The following is a 15,500-nucleotide window of genomic DNA, read 5'->3' as shown; positions in this document are numbered from 1 at the left end:
AGGTTTATATCAGTCCCAGCAATGTCTGGGGCAGGAATTGGAGAGCCCTAGGCACCAGAGAGCTTGAGTCAATTACTTCTCACCCCATTTAACATAACCTCAGGTCACTTCTTTACCTGTTTCTCTAGAGGAAGAAGCTGCCTTTAGGAGGAGGCACCACTAAGATTATTGGCACTCCGCCCGCCCAAGTTCTGGTGTTAGAGGAGTAGAAGGAGGGGGCCAGGGAAGGTTAGTGCGTATTCAGCTGTTTTCTAAGCGCCTGACTATTTTCCTGAGGACCTGAGGTCCAAGGAATGCATGTGTGGAGCCAGGTTGTGTGCACCTAGGTGCTGGAGCCTATGAAAAGCAAAAATCTGCAGGAGTTCTTCTGTTTTGTTATCCCACAGCCTCAAGTGAGCTGCCTCTTGCCTCAGGCCAAAGCCACCATTCCACACATTCCGGTTCCAAATGGGTCCTTGTGCCTCCAGGTGTTTCTCATAGTTCTTTCCACTTTTTCTCTGTAACTTCCGCAAGGGCTGATCTTCTGAGAAGGGTCAGCAGTTTTGCTAATTCAACATCTTGGCAGGAATTAGAGCCAGTGTCACATTTTTCTTAGCCTTCGTAGACTTCCTTTACATAGTTACGGGTAACTTTAATCTGACAAAAAAATGAGTTTGTTCAGGATTCCCAAGTCATCTGCAAGGCCTCTTCTGTGCTGTGTCTGAAGCCCTCCACAAAGGCTGTGTGGAGGTGAGGCCGGCTGTAGCAAAGAGTCCCACAGAACCTTTTTGATCATCCATTGGTGTTTCACGGAATGTTTGGTCACCCAGCCCTGGTTGCCTTTTTGGATAGGTAGGCCCAACAGGCCTTTTAGGTAATGTGACTTACTAAGAGGGTCTCTGACTTAAAGTGTCTGTCCTTCTGCTTAGTAATGTTACTTGAAATTCTAGTTCTGGACAGTTATTCTTGCCCAAGATAACCCCTGAATTTTTAAGTATTTTATTGTATCTTTCATTAAATTTATGTTCTGTTTATAATGAGTATGTTGATGTTAAAATCTTTTTTTTATTAAAAAAATTTTTTTTAATATTTAAAATTTTTAAAATATTTATTTTTGAGAGAGAGAGAGAGAAAATCTGAAGGAGGCTCCAGGCTCTGAGCTGTCAGCACAGAGCCCAGTGTGGGGCTCGAACTCATGGACTGTGAGATCATGACCTGAGCTGAAGTTGGACATTTAACTGGCTGAGCCACCCTGGGGCCCCAATGTTTTTGTTTTTTTTGTTTTTTTTTTTGAGAGAGGGAGAGCATGAGCAAGGGAGATGCAGAGAGAGAAGGAGACACAGGATCTGAAACAGGCTCTGTGCTGATAGCAGAGAGCCCGATATGGGGCTCAAACCCAAACCATGAGATCATGACCTGAGCCAATGTCGGACGCTTAATCAGGCTCCCCGATGTTAAAATCTTTTAAGTTACTTACATCAACAAAGAAACTTGCTCCTCCAGGAGAATGTACTATATTTGTTCTGTCTTTTTGTTTACTGCCTGCTGTATCTCTGCCCCCACCAAAGAATTAGTTCATCCTGCAATGTTACCTTCCATTATAAACCCCTGTGTTGTACTTATTTTTCTTCTGTGTGATTCCAGAGACGAGACAGGACCTATTTCTCACTTTGTTTTGATGTAGGAAGTCTAGGTCCGAGGACCCAGAGGGGGTCCTGAAGGACCAGCCAAGAAGGTCCTTGGCTTCATGCAGGGTAGAAATCAAATGACAGCCTGGAGGAAGTGAGAGGAGAGTTTATTTAATAGTGTAAGTGATAGCGTACAGCAGAGGAGTATCTGGGAGCCTCAGAAAAGAAGTTACTCTCCCTGCTGCTTAGGTGTTTGTATTGGAAAGGGGCCCAGGGTACACGTTCCTTCAGGAATCCAGGGTAGGGTCTGATCAAAGGCGAGTGTCAGGTCAACAGTAGGTGTTTTTCCATAAATCACCAACGGTAGTGGGTATTGGCACCAGTGTCGACCGAGGTTTGAAGCTATCGTCCTGGAACTTGCTCGTGATCTCTTTCTTCTTAGATGTTATCAGGTGTTTGGTGGCCTACGACAGAACTTGGAGAATGGTTAACTTTTTTGCTTCTCCTTGGAGTGGGATCATAGCTTCTTTGGTTTACTCAGATGCAAGGTGAAATATAGACCATGAGTAATTGGAGCCTAGCAGAGAAACAGTAGACATGGAGCCTTTCTAAATGGAGTCCCTTCCGTTTCTGTCAGTTTTGCATACCTAGTCCTGGTAAAGGTCCTGCCAGATTTGCCACAGAGAAGGTGTTCTATATTGTTGAATTAAATTAATACCTAGCAAAGTACTTATGTTTATAACAGGAGTTGCATTCTAGATAGAAAAGTATGTACTCATATCCACAGTGGGTCCTATATTTTGGCAATGGTGTGTCGGGGCAGGTAGAGTCTATAGAACTTGATAAACTGATTAGATATTGATTGGAAGAAAGGAGAGAGGGGGGAAAAGAATCAGGGATGATTCCTAAATTGGGCAATTAAAGGGATGCTACGCTGCTATTTATTTCCAGTGCATGTTTGGGTATAGAAAGAACTTGTGGGATGGGAGATAGATATGTTCTTGAAATACTTAGTTTGGGGTTTTTCTGAGATATTCAAGAGGGAGAAATGCAGGTCTGTATGCAGTTCTTGGAGAGAGGTGGGGGGGCTTGAGAGAGAGATTTTGAGGTTAATAGTTTTTCAGGACTGGTTGAAGAAGAAATTGCTCAGGATTGAGGGCAAAGCCCCTAAGCACATCTAGTTTTAGCAGACAAGTACAGAAAAGGCATTGGGAAGGAGATTAAGAAGGGGAAACAGTGTTAACAAAGGATTTTATAGCAACACCCTTGGTTTCATCTCTGTGCAGAGACCAGATTTTCCTTTCATTACTCTGTATTTGATCTTTGTCCCCATACCTTTCTTTGTTTTCAGCATTCTCTGCTGGAAGAGATTGTGGATGAAAAATAGTTTTATTTTTGAACCCAGCAATTGCTGGTTTCTTTACATTTCCTCTAAATTCTGCTCAAAAACAGAGTACTTTCTTCTCCAGCTCATCTCTCTAGTTGCACTTTATATCATATATATAAAAGAAACCAGTTGACACTTTGGACATTGTGCTTGGAAATTACCTTAGCTAGAAATAACAGTTCATTACCAGCATTTTGTTTTTTAATTTACCACAGGCAACAGTTTTGCTAAACTTTCTGCCCCTTCATAAGTGGTCTTCTTTCCTCCAGCTTCTGATAACATTTTAACTCACTCTCCTTAAAGTCCCAGTATCCTCTTCAAGGCTCATCAGGCTTCTGCTAGTGAGATCCCTGTGGCCCTTCTCCTGTTCACATCTACCACCCAATCCCAAAGCTGATGTCACATGTTTTATGTTTTTATTATGTCACCACTCCAGTTCCAGGTGCCAGATTCTGTTCTGGAAACTATTGCTATTAAACAAACCACCCCAGACCTAGTCCCAGAACCTGCATCACTTTTCCTAACCTAGCCTGGGAAGTCACTTATTGTCACCTCACCACACTCTCTTGGTTATAAGCAAGGTAAATGCCAGCTTGGATTTAAGAAGAGAAGCAGACTCGATGCCTTTGTGGGTGAGCAGCAAATTTACACCATAGAAGAGCATGTGGAATTGGAGGTATTTTTGCAGCATAGTTGTAAAACATAGTTTGCCACAGATGGATAAAATAAAATACATAGAATTACAGAGGAAGCCAGGGGTACCTGGGTGGCTTAGTACGTTGAGTGTCCGACTTCAGCTGAGGTCATGATCTCATGGTTTGTAAGTTTGAGCCCTGAATCAGGCTCTGTGGTGACAGTGTGGAGCCTGGAGCCTGCTTTGAGTTCTGTGTCTCCCTCTGTCTCTGCTCCGCCCCTGCTGGCGCTCTGTCTGTCTGTCTGTCTGTCTCTCTCAAAAAAAAAAACAAAAAAAAAAAAAAACCCAAAAAAACCCCAAATTACAGAGGTAGCTCAATTATATTAAAATATTATCAAACTAATTATAATAAGGTATTTTGTATTTATTTAGCATGATACACAACAAGGTAGTGGCAGACCTATAGTAAATTAGTAAATACAGTAAGTATTAGTGATTTTAGAAGTTGGAGGAAATAAAGAAATAATTGATTTTCCCATCCAAGTTCATAGGTCTTCTGAATTCTATCCACAGACCCTCCAGCCTCTAGATGAAGAGCCCTTGGATTAATGTAATGGTGTGAGCAGAAGTCTCACTGCCATGGCCTGGGGAGTGAATGTGGTGAGGGGAAAGGCAGAGACTAAGGGGAGGACACCATAGGGTAAGTTTTATATACTAGCATTTATTTACCTTAAAATTTTTTTTGTTTATTAATAAACAAAATTAAAACAAAAAATAAAAAATTTTGTTCATTTTTGAGAGAGAGAGAGAGAGACAGAGCATGAGTGGGGAAGGGCAGAGAGAGGTCAGGGGGTCGGGGGGGAAGACATAGAATCTGAAGCAGCCTCCAGGCTCTGAGCTGTCAGCACAGAGCCCGACACGGGACTTGAACCCACGGATGGGACTGCGAGATTATAACCTGAGCTAAAGTCTGACACTAAACCAACTGAGCCACCCAGGCACCCCCTATTTATTTACCTTTTAAGCTAAAGGTTTAATTGCTTTCTTAGGTAGAGTCTTAAAATATGCTTATGTAATGAGGGAAAGACACTAGTGAAGAGGGAAAGTTGAATATATAGGAAAGATAAAGCCTATTTAAAAGGTTTCTGAGAAGGCAGGAGAGGGTGTGGTCCTGAAGTTAGGTAAAAGCATTGGACAGGAGGAGAAGTGAAAGCAGTTAGGGATATTTGTGGGGGCTGTTATCAGGTCACATGACACTCTGAGAAATATATGTAGGTATGATAAATTTCAACACAGGGGAAAGAGAGGCCAAGGCAAGCCCCAGAGAACATTATGGCAGATGTCTGGGAAAATATGAGAATATTGGGGATAGGGTAGGGAGGAAAAAAAGGTAATGAGACAGGGACAGAAAAAAGTAACTGATCATGTAAGAAGACAAACTTTGCCTAGTTTACAGTTTTCATTTAGTGCCTTCCTTAGACCAGTCATTTCCCTGACCATGGATATTGATACAAAGAAAAGTGGAATGAGAATAAAATGCAGTTGTGTTTTTGACTTCTGCTTATTTAGAGTTAACTTTTTCTGAATATCTTGGTTAGCATATATAATTAATACATGTATTGCTTTTGACACAAAATAACATGAATGCTGAAGATCTTCTTTTTCATGGATATTTGGGGTTGATACTGAAAAGCAGCGCATGTGTTTGCTGCTTACATGCTTATAGCTGGGTGAAAATTAGCCTCAAAGGGTCCATGGTTTTCTTTGTCATTAGCCAACAGATGCTTGCTGCGGTGTTCTGCTCACTGAGTCTGTATTTAATGTGCGGGTGATGCATCTCTGTACACTGATGGGAAGGGCTGTGCAATACAGTAGCTCATTTCTGTATAACAAATATCTGCCTTTAGCCACACATCGATCCTTTACTAAATGAATTTTTTTTTAAATCAAGCTGTTTTCAAAACCTGGTTGGCATATCTGCCTTCATATTGCTTTGACTTTTTAGTAAGTTGATCCTGAATTTAGTATGTCCATCTTATAGGAGTAACGTTTTTGTTTTCTGTTAAAGAATTATTTCAGATCTTCTTGATACAATACAATTTTTAAAACTTTAGGTTGGTGATATATATCTTAAAGAACCGTAGGTTTTAGGCACAAATATTCATTTATACATGAGTATGCTGTGAAATTGCTAATTCACAATGTTGCATAATCAATATTAATACATACTAATGTGTAAATGTATATACTTATATATACATCTTGCCACAATTAAGCTATTTTGAAATATATACATTATATATAATATACATTACATATGTAATATTGCAGATATATATTTTATTTTATTTTTATTTATTTTTAAATAGAGAGTGTACAAGTGGGGAAGAGGCAGAAAGAGAAGGAGACAGAATCCCTCTGAGTTGTCAGTGTAGAGCCTGACGTGGGGCTTGAACTCAGAAACCATGAGATCATGACCTGACCTGAAATCAAGAGTCAGATGCTTAACTGACTGAGCCACCCAGGCACAACTATTTTATTTTGTTTTTTTTTATTGTGGTAAAGTGTCCAAGCTCTCTCCACAGAGCCTGCCCCCCCTTCCCGCCCTGCCCCATTCCCCGCCCCACAATCTTCCCTCAATAGCTACCCCTTAGCTACCCTTCAGGCCTTGGGGTGCATACACCTGCATGAAGACCTGTTCTGGAAATGGACTCAGCCATTTGAGCTAGGTGTTCTGGAGTTCCAGTTAGGTGAAGAGTGGTCTCTGGGTGTGAGACCCAGTAAGGCACTTACTCTTGGCCCTTTGCATTGCTTGTTATTTGAGAATGGTATGGCCTCATAAGGGCCAAGTCATGTTGCCTAGACATAAGCGTAGTAGTGATTTTAATAATCTTTTTTTTAAAACAGTTTTTATTTAAACTGTACCCAACGTGGGGCTCGAACTCACAACCCCGAGATCAAGAGTGGCACCTTTCTTCAGCTGAGCCATCCAAGCACCCTTAATAATCTTTTTAAAAAAATGTTTATTTTTGAGAGACAGTGAGTAGTGAGAGGAGAGAGAGAATCCAAAGCAAGCTGTGCACTACCTAACCGACTGAGTCACTCAGGCACCCTGCCCCTTAATAATCTTTAATAGGGCTACCAAAATTGATTGAGTCCACCATTATTCCTTCCTTTTGTTGTCTTTTAGGGTTCCCAGATTCAATTTCAGTGTTGGGGACAGGAGTTCCCACACAACGCTAAGCAGTTCTCAGACAGTAGGATTTATGAGAATTCAACTCAATTCTGATGCTGTCTACCCAGAGATAGCTTCAGATTCCACAGGTTAAGGGTTTAGTCCTACAAGACTGCCCTCACCCTCTACTTCACAGACACCTGTTGTAAAGTCTATTACCTGTGCTTCTGACCAACCAGCTACAGATTGTAGGTTCCAGTGACCTCCAAATTGATTTGCTAGAGCAGCTCACAGAATTCAGGGAAACTCTTACTTACATTTACCAGTTTATTACAGGATATGAAAAAGGATATGAATCAACATCCAGATGAAGAGATACATAGGGTGATACATAGGGTGACATCCCAAACAAAGGAGCTTCTGTCGTTATGGAGCTGGGGGCCTGGCTCAGCGTTCTAGTTCCCCAAACATGGAAGCTCTCTGAAAAAGAAGACCAAAAAAACTGTCCTCTTGGGTTTTCATGGAGACTTCTTACATAGTCATGATTGACTAAGTCATTGGCCATTGGTTGATTCAACCTCCAGCCCCTCTTTCCTCCCTGAGGCCCTGGGGTGGAGTGAGGGTGATTGAAAGTTCCAACCCTCTGATCACATGGTTGATCCTCTTGGCAACAAATCCCCACCCTTGGGTGGGATACAAAAGACCACCTTCATTAATAAGACATCCATTTCACCTTTATGGTCTGAAGTGTTTTCAGGAACTGTGGTTGAAGATCAAATATATCTGAGAAATATATTTTGGTCATTCAGATGATATAAATTATTATAAATCATTATATCACATATGGCCAGAAGGATTTTTCTAAAGCCAAATCCATTATCACATCACTGCTGGAAACTTTTCAGTGCTTCACATTTTCATTGGGATCAAGTCCAAACTTCCTAACTTGTCTTATTGAAGATCCTTTGTTCCCCGTTCTGGTCATTGCTTATTTTTTCATCCTTACTTATTTTGGGGCTATGGTGTTGCCCTGCCAAATAAGTACTCTTTTCTATCTATACAACTTTGCACAGGCTGTAGGTCTTTCATGCTCCCCTTTTCTTGTGAGCAGCCTCTCATATATCTACCAAACTCCTAACACTCAGTTAAAAAACTAGGTTGTCTGATAAGCCTTTTTTTTCACTTCCCCAGGAAGAATTAAGTCCTTTCCCCTTCTGTATTTCCATTGTGATTTGTACACATTTCTGTTTTAGCACTTGTTTTGTTATGTAATATTTGCACATCTATAAGCCATACCCTCTGCCTCCAAAAACAAGGGCTACTGCAGTTCAGCAGGGTAGTTCCAGATGTTTCCACTAAAAGTGCCTGGCACACAATAAGTGCTTAATGAATGTGTGTTGAATGAATATTGTAATTAGTGGAGTGCTTTAAGTGTGAACTGCTCTAAATGGAAGACTATGTTTATAGTCAGCTCTTACATGTCCAAGGTGATTGAGGAATGGAATATTCCAATAATTGTGCTATGTAATAGCCAATTATAAATGACCAACTTTAGATAATTTTAATACAAAAATAATGGACTACACAGAATTTATCTGTCTTTATTAATTTATAAGATGCTTCAGCTTAATCATTATGAATTATATGGCTCTTTTAGAGCTGTGGCTGAGGAAGTATAAGAAATCGAGTGGGGTTTGTCTCAAGCTGGTTTTTTTTTCCCCCCACAGATGAGTCTCTAATACACTCATTTACCTGTTATTTTGCTTACTTAAAAAAGTATACTGTAAATTTAACAGTAGGTGAAAGGGATTCACAGTTACATTATTACCAAATGCAGTTTTAAAAACGTTTAGAAGACAGACAAGCTGCATACCTTAAGGTGTACACACTGCCTCAGTTCACCACACAGCTTGCTACATTTAGGCTGTGCCCTCTCATCTATTCAGTGGCAGTCCTTGCTGAGCCCTAGTGAAGTCTTATGAACTGAGCTAAGCAGTTAATTAGATGGTATTCTGTGGCCATGACTATTTCAAGAGTGCTTGTTCTCCACCCAAATTATATATTTATTCTTTTCTCATTCATGTGAAAGTAATGTGAGTGGTTGCTGCTCATTTGTGTATTAATTTAATGGTTCTCTTCTGCTCTCACCTGCCAAACAACAGCACTGCCAATTATTTGCAAGACTCAGAAATTACTTTTATGCATATGGACCTGCATTTTCATATCTTTGAAAATGGCTTTTTAACAGAGATCTGTTTGGAATAGAGAAAATGCTCTCACTGTATTTGCACAAATGATTTGAAAACCATCATGGTGGCTGAGCTCTGACTTTCTACATTGCTGTGTCATGTTCTCTTGTTAAACCTAAAAGTCTTCCTGCAAAGCTGGGTCTTTTCTTTTTCTTTTTTTTTTTTTTCTAAATGTTTGAGAGAGAGAGAGACAGAGACAGAGACAGAGACAGAGACAGTGCGAGTGGGGGAAAGGCAGAGAGAGAGGGAAACACAGAATCCGAAGCAGTCTCTAGGCTCTGAACTGTCAGCACAGAGCCCGATATGGGGCTTCAACTCACAAACTGTGAGATCATGACCTGAGCCGAAGTCAGACGCTTAATCACTGAGCCACTCAGGCACCCCAAGCTTGGTCCTTTTTAAAACAGATGTATATTTTCTCAGTGACATCCAGAAACATGTATTGTAAATATGACTGTTACTTAGATATCGTATTGTTCAGTTGGCTCATCTCTACGTGAATCCTTCTTTTGATCAGTTTCCCAGCCTGTCTGTCCCTTTAGCTGCATAATAATGTAGTTTTTCTAACAATTATTTTATGAAAATGAATCATCTTGACTTAAGTGCAAGAAGTGATTGACCTAACAGTTAACTTGAGAATCAGTTAACTTGAGAATCCTACATGAAAGGAAGAAGATTGATGAAGTAATTTTTAAAAATGTGTTTATTAGAGTCACTAATGATAGAACAATGGGCTTCTTAATTGAGTATGGTAAAATATTCAGCAACTCACTAAACCAGCTGTTCTGTTTAAATAACCTGTGAATAAACAACAAAAATCCTTGCTACCTTATATTAAGTCAGTATCAGTGGAGGTTTTAATTTGGGAATATATCAAAGGACTTTGATTTGAGCATTTTTAAAAATTTTATTTTTAATTTTTTTAAATTTACATCCAAATTAGTTAGTATATAGTGCAACAATGATTTCAGGAGTAGATTCCTTAGTGCCCCTTACCCATTTAGCCCACCCCCCCTCCCACAACCCCTCCAGTAACCCTCAGTTTGTTCTCCATATTTATGAGTCTCTCCTGTTTTGTCCCCCTCCCTATTTTTATATTATTTTTGTTTCCCTTCCCTTGTGTTCATCTGTTTTGTCTCTTAAAGTCCTCATATGAGTGAAGTCATATGATTTTTGTCTTTCTCTGACTAATTTCGCTTAGCATAATAGCTTCTAGTTCTATCCACGTAGTTGCAAATGGCAAGATTTCATTCTTTTTGATTGCCGAGTAATACTCCATTGTATGTATATACCGCATCTTCTTTATTCATTCATCCCATCGATGGACATTTGGGTTCTTTCCATACTTTGGCTATTGTTGATAGTGCTGCTATAAACATGGGGGTGCATGTGTCCCTTTGAAACAGCACACCTGTATCCCGGGGATAAATGCCTAGTAGTGCAATTGCTGGGTCATAGGGTCGTTCTATTTTTAGTTTTTTGAGGAACCTCCATCCTGTTTTCCAGAGTGGCTGCACCAGCTTGCGTCCCCACCAGCAATGCAAAAGAGATCCTCTTCCTCTGCATCCTCACCAACATCTGTTGTTGCCTGAGTCGTTAATGTTAGCCATTCTGACAGGCGTGAGGTGGTATCTCATTGTGGTTTTGATTTGTATTTCCCTGATGATGAGTGGCATTGAGCATTTTTTCATGTGTCTGTTGGCCATCTGGATGTCTTCTTTGGAGAAGTGTCTATTCATGTCTTTTGCCCATTTCTTCACTGGATTATTTGTTTTTTGGGTATTGAGTTTGATCAGTTCTTTATAGATTTTGGATTCTAACCCTTTACCTGATACATCATTTGCAAATATCTTCTCCCATTCTGTCGGTTGCCTTTTAGTTTTGCTGATTGTTTCCTTTACTGTGCAGAAGCTTCTTATTTTTATGAGGTCCTAGTAGTTCATTTTTGCTTTTGTTTCCCTTGCCTCTGGAGATGTGCTGAGTAAGAAGTTGCTGCAGCCAATTTCAAAGAGGTTTTTGCCTGCTTTCTCCTTGAGGATTTTGATGGCTTCCTGTCTCACATTGAGGTCTTTGATCCATTTTGAGTTTATTTTTGTGTATGGTGTAAGAAAGTGGTTCAGGTACATTCTTCTTCATGTCGCTGTCCAGTTTTCCCAGCACCACTTGCTGAAGAGACTGTCTTCATACCATTGCATATTCTTTTCTTCTTTGCCAAATATTAGTTGGCCATACGTTAATGTGTCCATTCCTGGGTTCTCTATTCTGTTCCATTGATCTGAGTGTCTGTTCTTGTGCCAGTACCATACTGTCTTGATGATTACAGCTTTGTAGTATAGCTTGAAGTCCGGGATTGTGATGCCTCCTGCTTTGGTTTTCTTTTTCAAGATTGCTTTGGCTATTTGGGATCTTTTCTGGTTCCATACAAATTTTAGGATTATTTGTTCTAGCTCTGTGAAGAATGCTGGTGTTATTTTGATAGGGATTGCACTGAATATGTAAATTGCTTTGGGTAGTGTTGACATTTTAACAATATTTGTTCTTCCTATCCAGGAGCATGGAATCTTTTTCCATTTTTTTGTGTCTTCTTCAATTTCTTTCATAAGCTTTCTATAGTTTTCAGTGTATAGATTTTTCACCTCTTGGGTTAGATTTATTCCTACGTATTTTATGGTTTTTTGTGCAACTGTAAATGGGATCGATTCCTTGATTTCTCTTTCTGTCGCTTCATTGTTGGTGTATAGGAATGCAACTGATTTCTGTGTGTTGATTTTATATCCTGCAACTTTGCTGAATTCATGAATCAGTTCTAGCAGTTTTTTGGTGGAATCTTTTGGGTTTGATTTGAGCATTTTAATGTTAAGAAGCTGACTGATTTCTGTTAAATACAGAATGCAAACATTTATGTCATTATAGTATGACTATTTATTTTTAAAATTTTATTAATGTTTATTTTTGAGAGAGAGAGAGTGTGTGTGTGTGTGTGTGTGAGCAGGCAAAGGGAAGAGAGAGGGGGGTACACAGAATCCAAAGCAGGTCCCAGGCTCTGAGCTGTCGGCACAGAGCCTGACGCGGGGCTCGAATTCCCTAACCATGAGATCATGACCTGAGCCAAAGTCAGATGTTTAACTGACTGAGCCACCCAGGCACCCCAATTTATAGTATGACTTTAAAAATAATTATTACCTGGGGGTGCCTAGGTGGCTCAGTTGAGCACCCAAATCTTGATTTTGGCTCAGGTCATGATCTCACAGTTTGTTAGTTTGAGCCCCACGTTGGGCTCTGTGCTTCTTGCTGATAGCTTGGAGCCTGCTTGGGATTCTCTCTCTCCCTCCCTCTCTGCCCCTCCCCCATTCCCCCCTCTGTATCTCTCTCTCAAAGTAAATAAATAAACTTAAAAAAAATTATTATTACTACCTGAATAAAAAAATGTGGTTGCTAGCAAAGGCATACTCTTTGGTATAAGTCAAGTTATGAGTAAAAAAGATTTTCAGTCTCTCTTTTAAGAGAATCAGTATTCAGTGTCCTAGGTTTAACTTGTGGTTCCGTCACTAACTAGTTGTCTATCTTTAGTGCCTTGTGCTTTCTCAACAGTCCAGTTAACTATCTTATAGTGAAGATCAGTTGGATCTTCAATATATGAAAGCACTCTGTATATGTATACCACATTTAGGAATTTAAACAAGAGTTTTAGCCCCTTTTCTGCCTGCTTTGTGACTTTGGGCTTATCATTTAAACTCTCTGAACTTTTCTTCCTTTCTAGGTAAAACAGAGGAATTTGGCCTGTATATTCAACTCCAGGGGCACTTTTTACATTGTTTTTAACTCTTACAATCTGCAATTTATGATTATTTCTCTTTCCCCTTTTTTAACATGTGTTTGCCTCTCTTCTTCCTACTGATAATGATGATTGCCAAATAATAAGACTGGAATTCATTAATCTTTACCTATTACATTTCATTTAATCTTTCTATTAATCTTGTGAGCATAGATGGCAGTAGCCTTATTTTACTGATGAGGAAAACTGAGGTTCAGAAAGTTGCACAGCCAGTTAGCATAGTGTTAGAAGTGGGATACTAGTCCCTGGTGCCAGTGTTTTTTTTTTTTTTTTTTATTAAAAATTAAGCGTGCAGCTTATGTGAAGGCACATTGCCACATACCTCATCTAAAGGAAGCTTTTGGTCTTCATTGTTTTCCTATTCCTTTTTTTCCTTAAAGTGAATAGAGCCTTACCAAAATGCTTTTGTAGAAAAAATGCATCTATTCAATAGCAGTAAGCATTGTTTGGGAATTTTAACTTTATAGTACCATTACAAAAAATCTGTTTAGCATTATGTAACATGTATCTGGGAATCTTTCATTGCTGGAAAATATAGTGTGACCTTCAAATAGATGAGTTCGTTCTATTTTAATAGGTTTATTTTACTTTAATTTAATTTAATTTAATTTTATTTTAAAATTTTATTTAAATCCAAATTGGTTAACCTATAGAGTAATAATTTCAGGAGTAGAATTTAGTGATTCATCACTTACGTATAACACCCAGTGCTCATCCCAACAAGTGCCCTCCTTAATGCCCATCGCCCATTTAGCCCATCCCCCCACCCCAAACCCTTCCAGTAACCCTTAGTTTTCTCTATTTAAGAGTCTCTTGGGGCGCCTGGGTGGCGCAGTCGGTTAAGCGTCCGACTTCAGCCAGGTCACGATCTCGAGGTCCGTGAGTTCGAGCCCCGCGTCAGGCTCTGGGCTGATGGCTCAGAGCCTGGAGCCTGTTTCCGATTCTGTGTCTCCCTCTCTCTCTGCCCCTCCCCCGTTCATGCTCTGTCTCTCTCTGTCCCAAAAATAAATAAACGTTGAAAAAAAAAATTAAAAAAAAAAAAAGAGTCTCTTATGGTTTGCCTCTTTAATGTTATACTTCAAAATTTTTTTAAAAATGTTTTATTTTATATTTGAGAAAGAGAGAGACGGAGCACGAGCAGGGGAGGGACAGAGAGACAGAGACAGAATCTGAAGCAGGCTCCAGGGTCTGAGCTGTCGGCACAGAGAGCCCGATGGGGGCTTGAACCCAGGGTCAGTGAGATCATGACCTGAGCCACCCAGGTGCCCCATAATGTTATACTTTTAAACCAGAGGGCTTGTTCTGCACTTGCTAGAGAAGGAAAACAGGCGATCTAAGTACTTACTAAGTTTTTTTCTTCTTTTTAAATCCTAATTTATTTTATGATTCCAGGAAGTGGGTTACACATGGCAAGATTTTCTAAAATTGCTAAAAATTTCTATTCTAGGAGAGTATTGTTTTATGGTGTCCATTTTTTACATTTAAATTTCAAAAAGAGGCACCTGAGTGGCTCAGTCAGTTAAGTTTGGGATTCTCTCCACACCCCCCCGCCCCCAACTTGTACACATGTGTACTCTCTCTCAAAATAAATAAATAAACCTAAAAAAAAAAAAAAAGAAATCCATGGGCTATCTGAAATGAGTAGGTCAGGCAGTGATTAGGACAAGCACATTCAGAAAAACTCATTTCTGTTTTGAGTTCATTTATGAGTTCTGTGTTTTAACGTTTCCTTTGTAAGCTTCAGATAGCCTCTCATCCAGATATGGCAGTCCTACACATTGATCTAACTTAAAACACTATTGCTTTCTGGGTGACCAGAACACTCTTTCTGGTGACAACACTGGTTCAGCCAAGACTCTGCTCCTAATCCTTCCTGGTTCAGAAACTTCTGTCCTTGGGACATTTCTTTAATTCATGTTTCTCTTTTCTGTTGAAGTGGTTATTACTAGCCCAAAAGTGAGTTTGCATGAGTAGCTCATTGGTCACAGTTATTTTTATCTTTCCAACTGATGACTCTGAAATGACTGTGGCACTTTGAGTAGATCTTATCTGTTGCCATTCTTAAGCCTATTCACAAAACTCTAGCCACATCAGCCTTCTTTTCTGTTCTGTAAATATACCAAGTGGATTCTAGCCTTGGGGTCTTGTATACTTGTCCCTCTGTGGGCAATGGTCTTCCCTGAAGACTGTTGCTTGGCTATATATCCTCCTTGTCATTTAAATCTCAGCTGAAATGTCCCTTCTTCAAAGAGGTTTTCCTTGGCAACTCACTATAAATTAGTACTCCCCCCCGCCCCCAACACTCTTTATTACATGGCCATGGTTTATTTTCTTCTTAACATCTAATGATGAATTGATATTTATTTCTCATTTATTTCCTCTGATGGGGACAGGGATGTTATGTTTTGTTCACTGCTGTATTGCTAGCACCTAGAACAGTGTCTGCCACAGTAGACATTCCAGTAAATATTTGTTGGTTGACCAAATGAATGCGTACTTTTTCTATTAACTATTTATAAAATCCTTTTTCTTTTTTTGGTAGTCAGGAAAGTACAATTGATATTCTTACAATTAATATTTATGTACTTTTGACATTTTTATCTTCCTTTACTG

The 15,500-nt window shown here is 39.6% G+C and overlaps 1 protein-coding gene across 7 annotated transcripts in view; it reads left to right on the top strand.

The window, feature by feature from the left end:
* The window catches only part of PEAK1 (pseudopodium enriched atypical kinase 1), a 316,915-nt gene that overhangs the window by 56,579 nt on the left and 244,836 nt on the right, over positions 1 to 15,500 (top strand). Inside the window, exon 2 of one of the 7 annotated variants that reach the window (XM_047862943.1) lies at positions 4,202 to 4,328. The exons of the other annotated variants lie outside the window; for them this stretch is intronic. The gene's annotated coding sequence lies outside the window, so the exon portion shown is untranslated. The remainder of the gene's footprint in view (positions 1 to 4,201; positions 4,329 to 15,500) is intronic. 7 annotated transcript variants of the gene reach the window in all.

This window comes from Prionailurus viverrinus, chromosome B3 (assembly GCF_022837055.1).
Source record: "Prionailurus viverrinus isolate Anna chromosome B3, UM_Priviv_1.0, whole genome shotgun sequence".
Taxonomy (NCBI): Eukaryota; Metazoa; Chordata; class Mammalia; order Carnivora; family Felidae; genus Prionailurus; species Prionailurus viverrinus.
The sequence above is the reverse complement of the archived record's forward strand: the minus strand, read 5'-3'. Positions and strand labels throughout refer to the sequence as shown.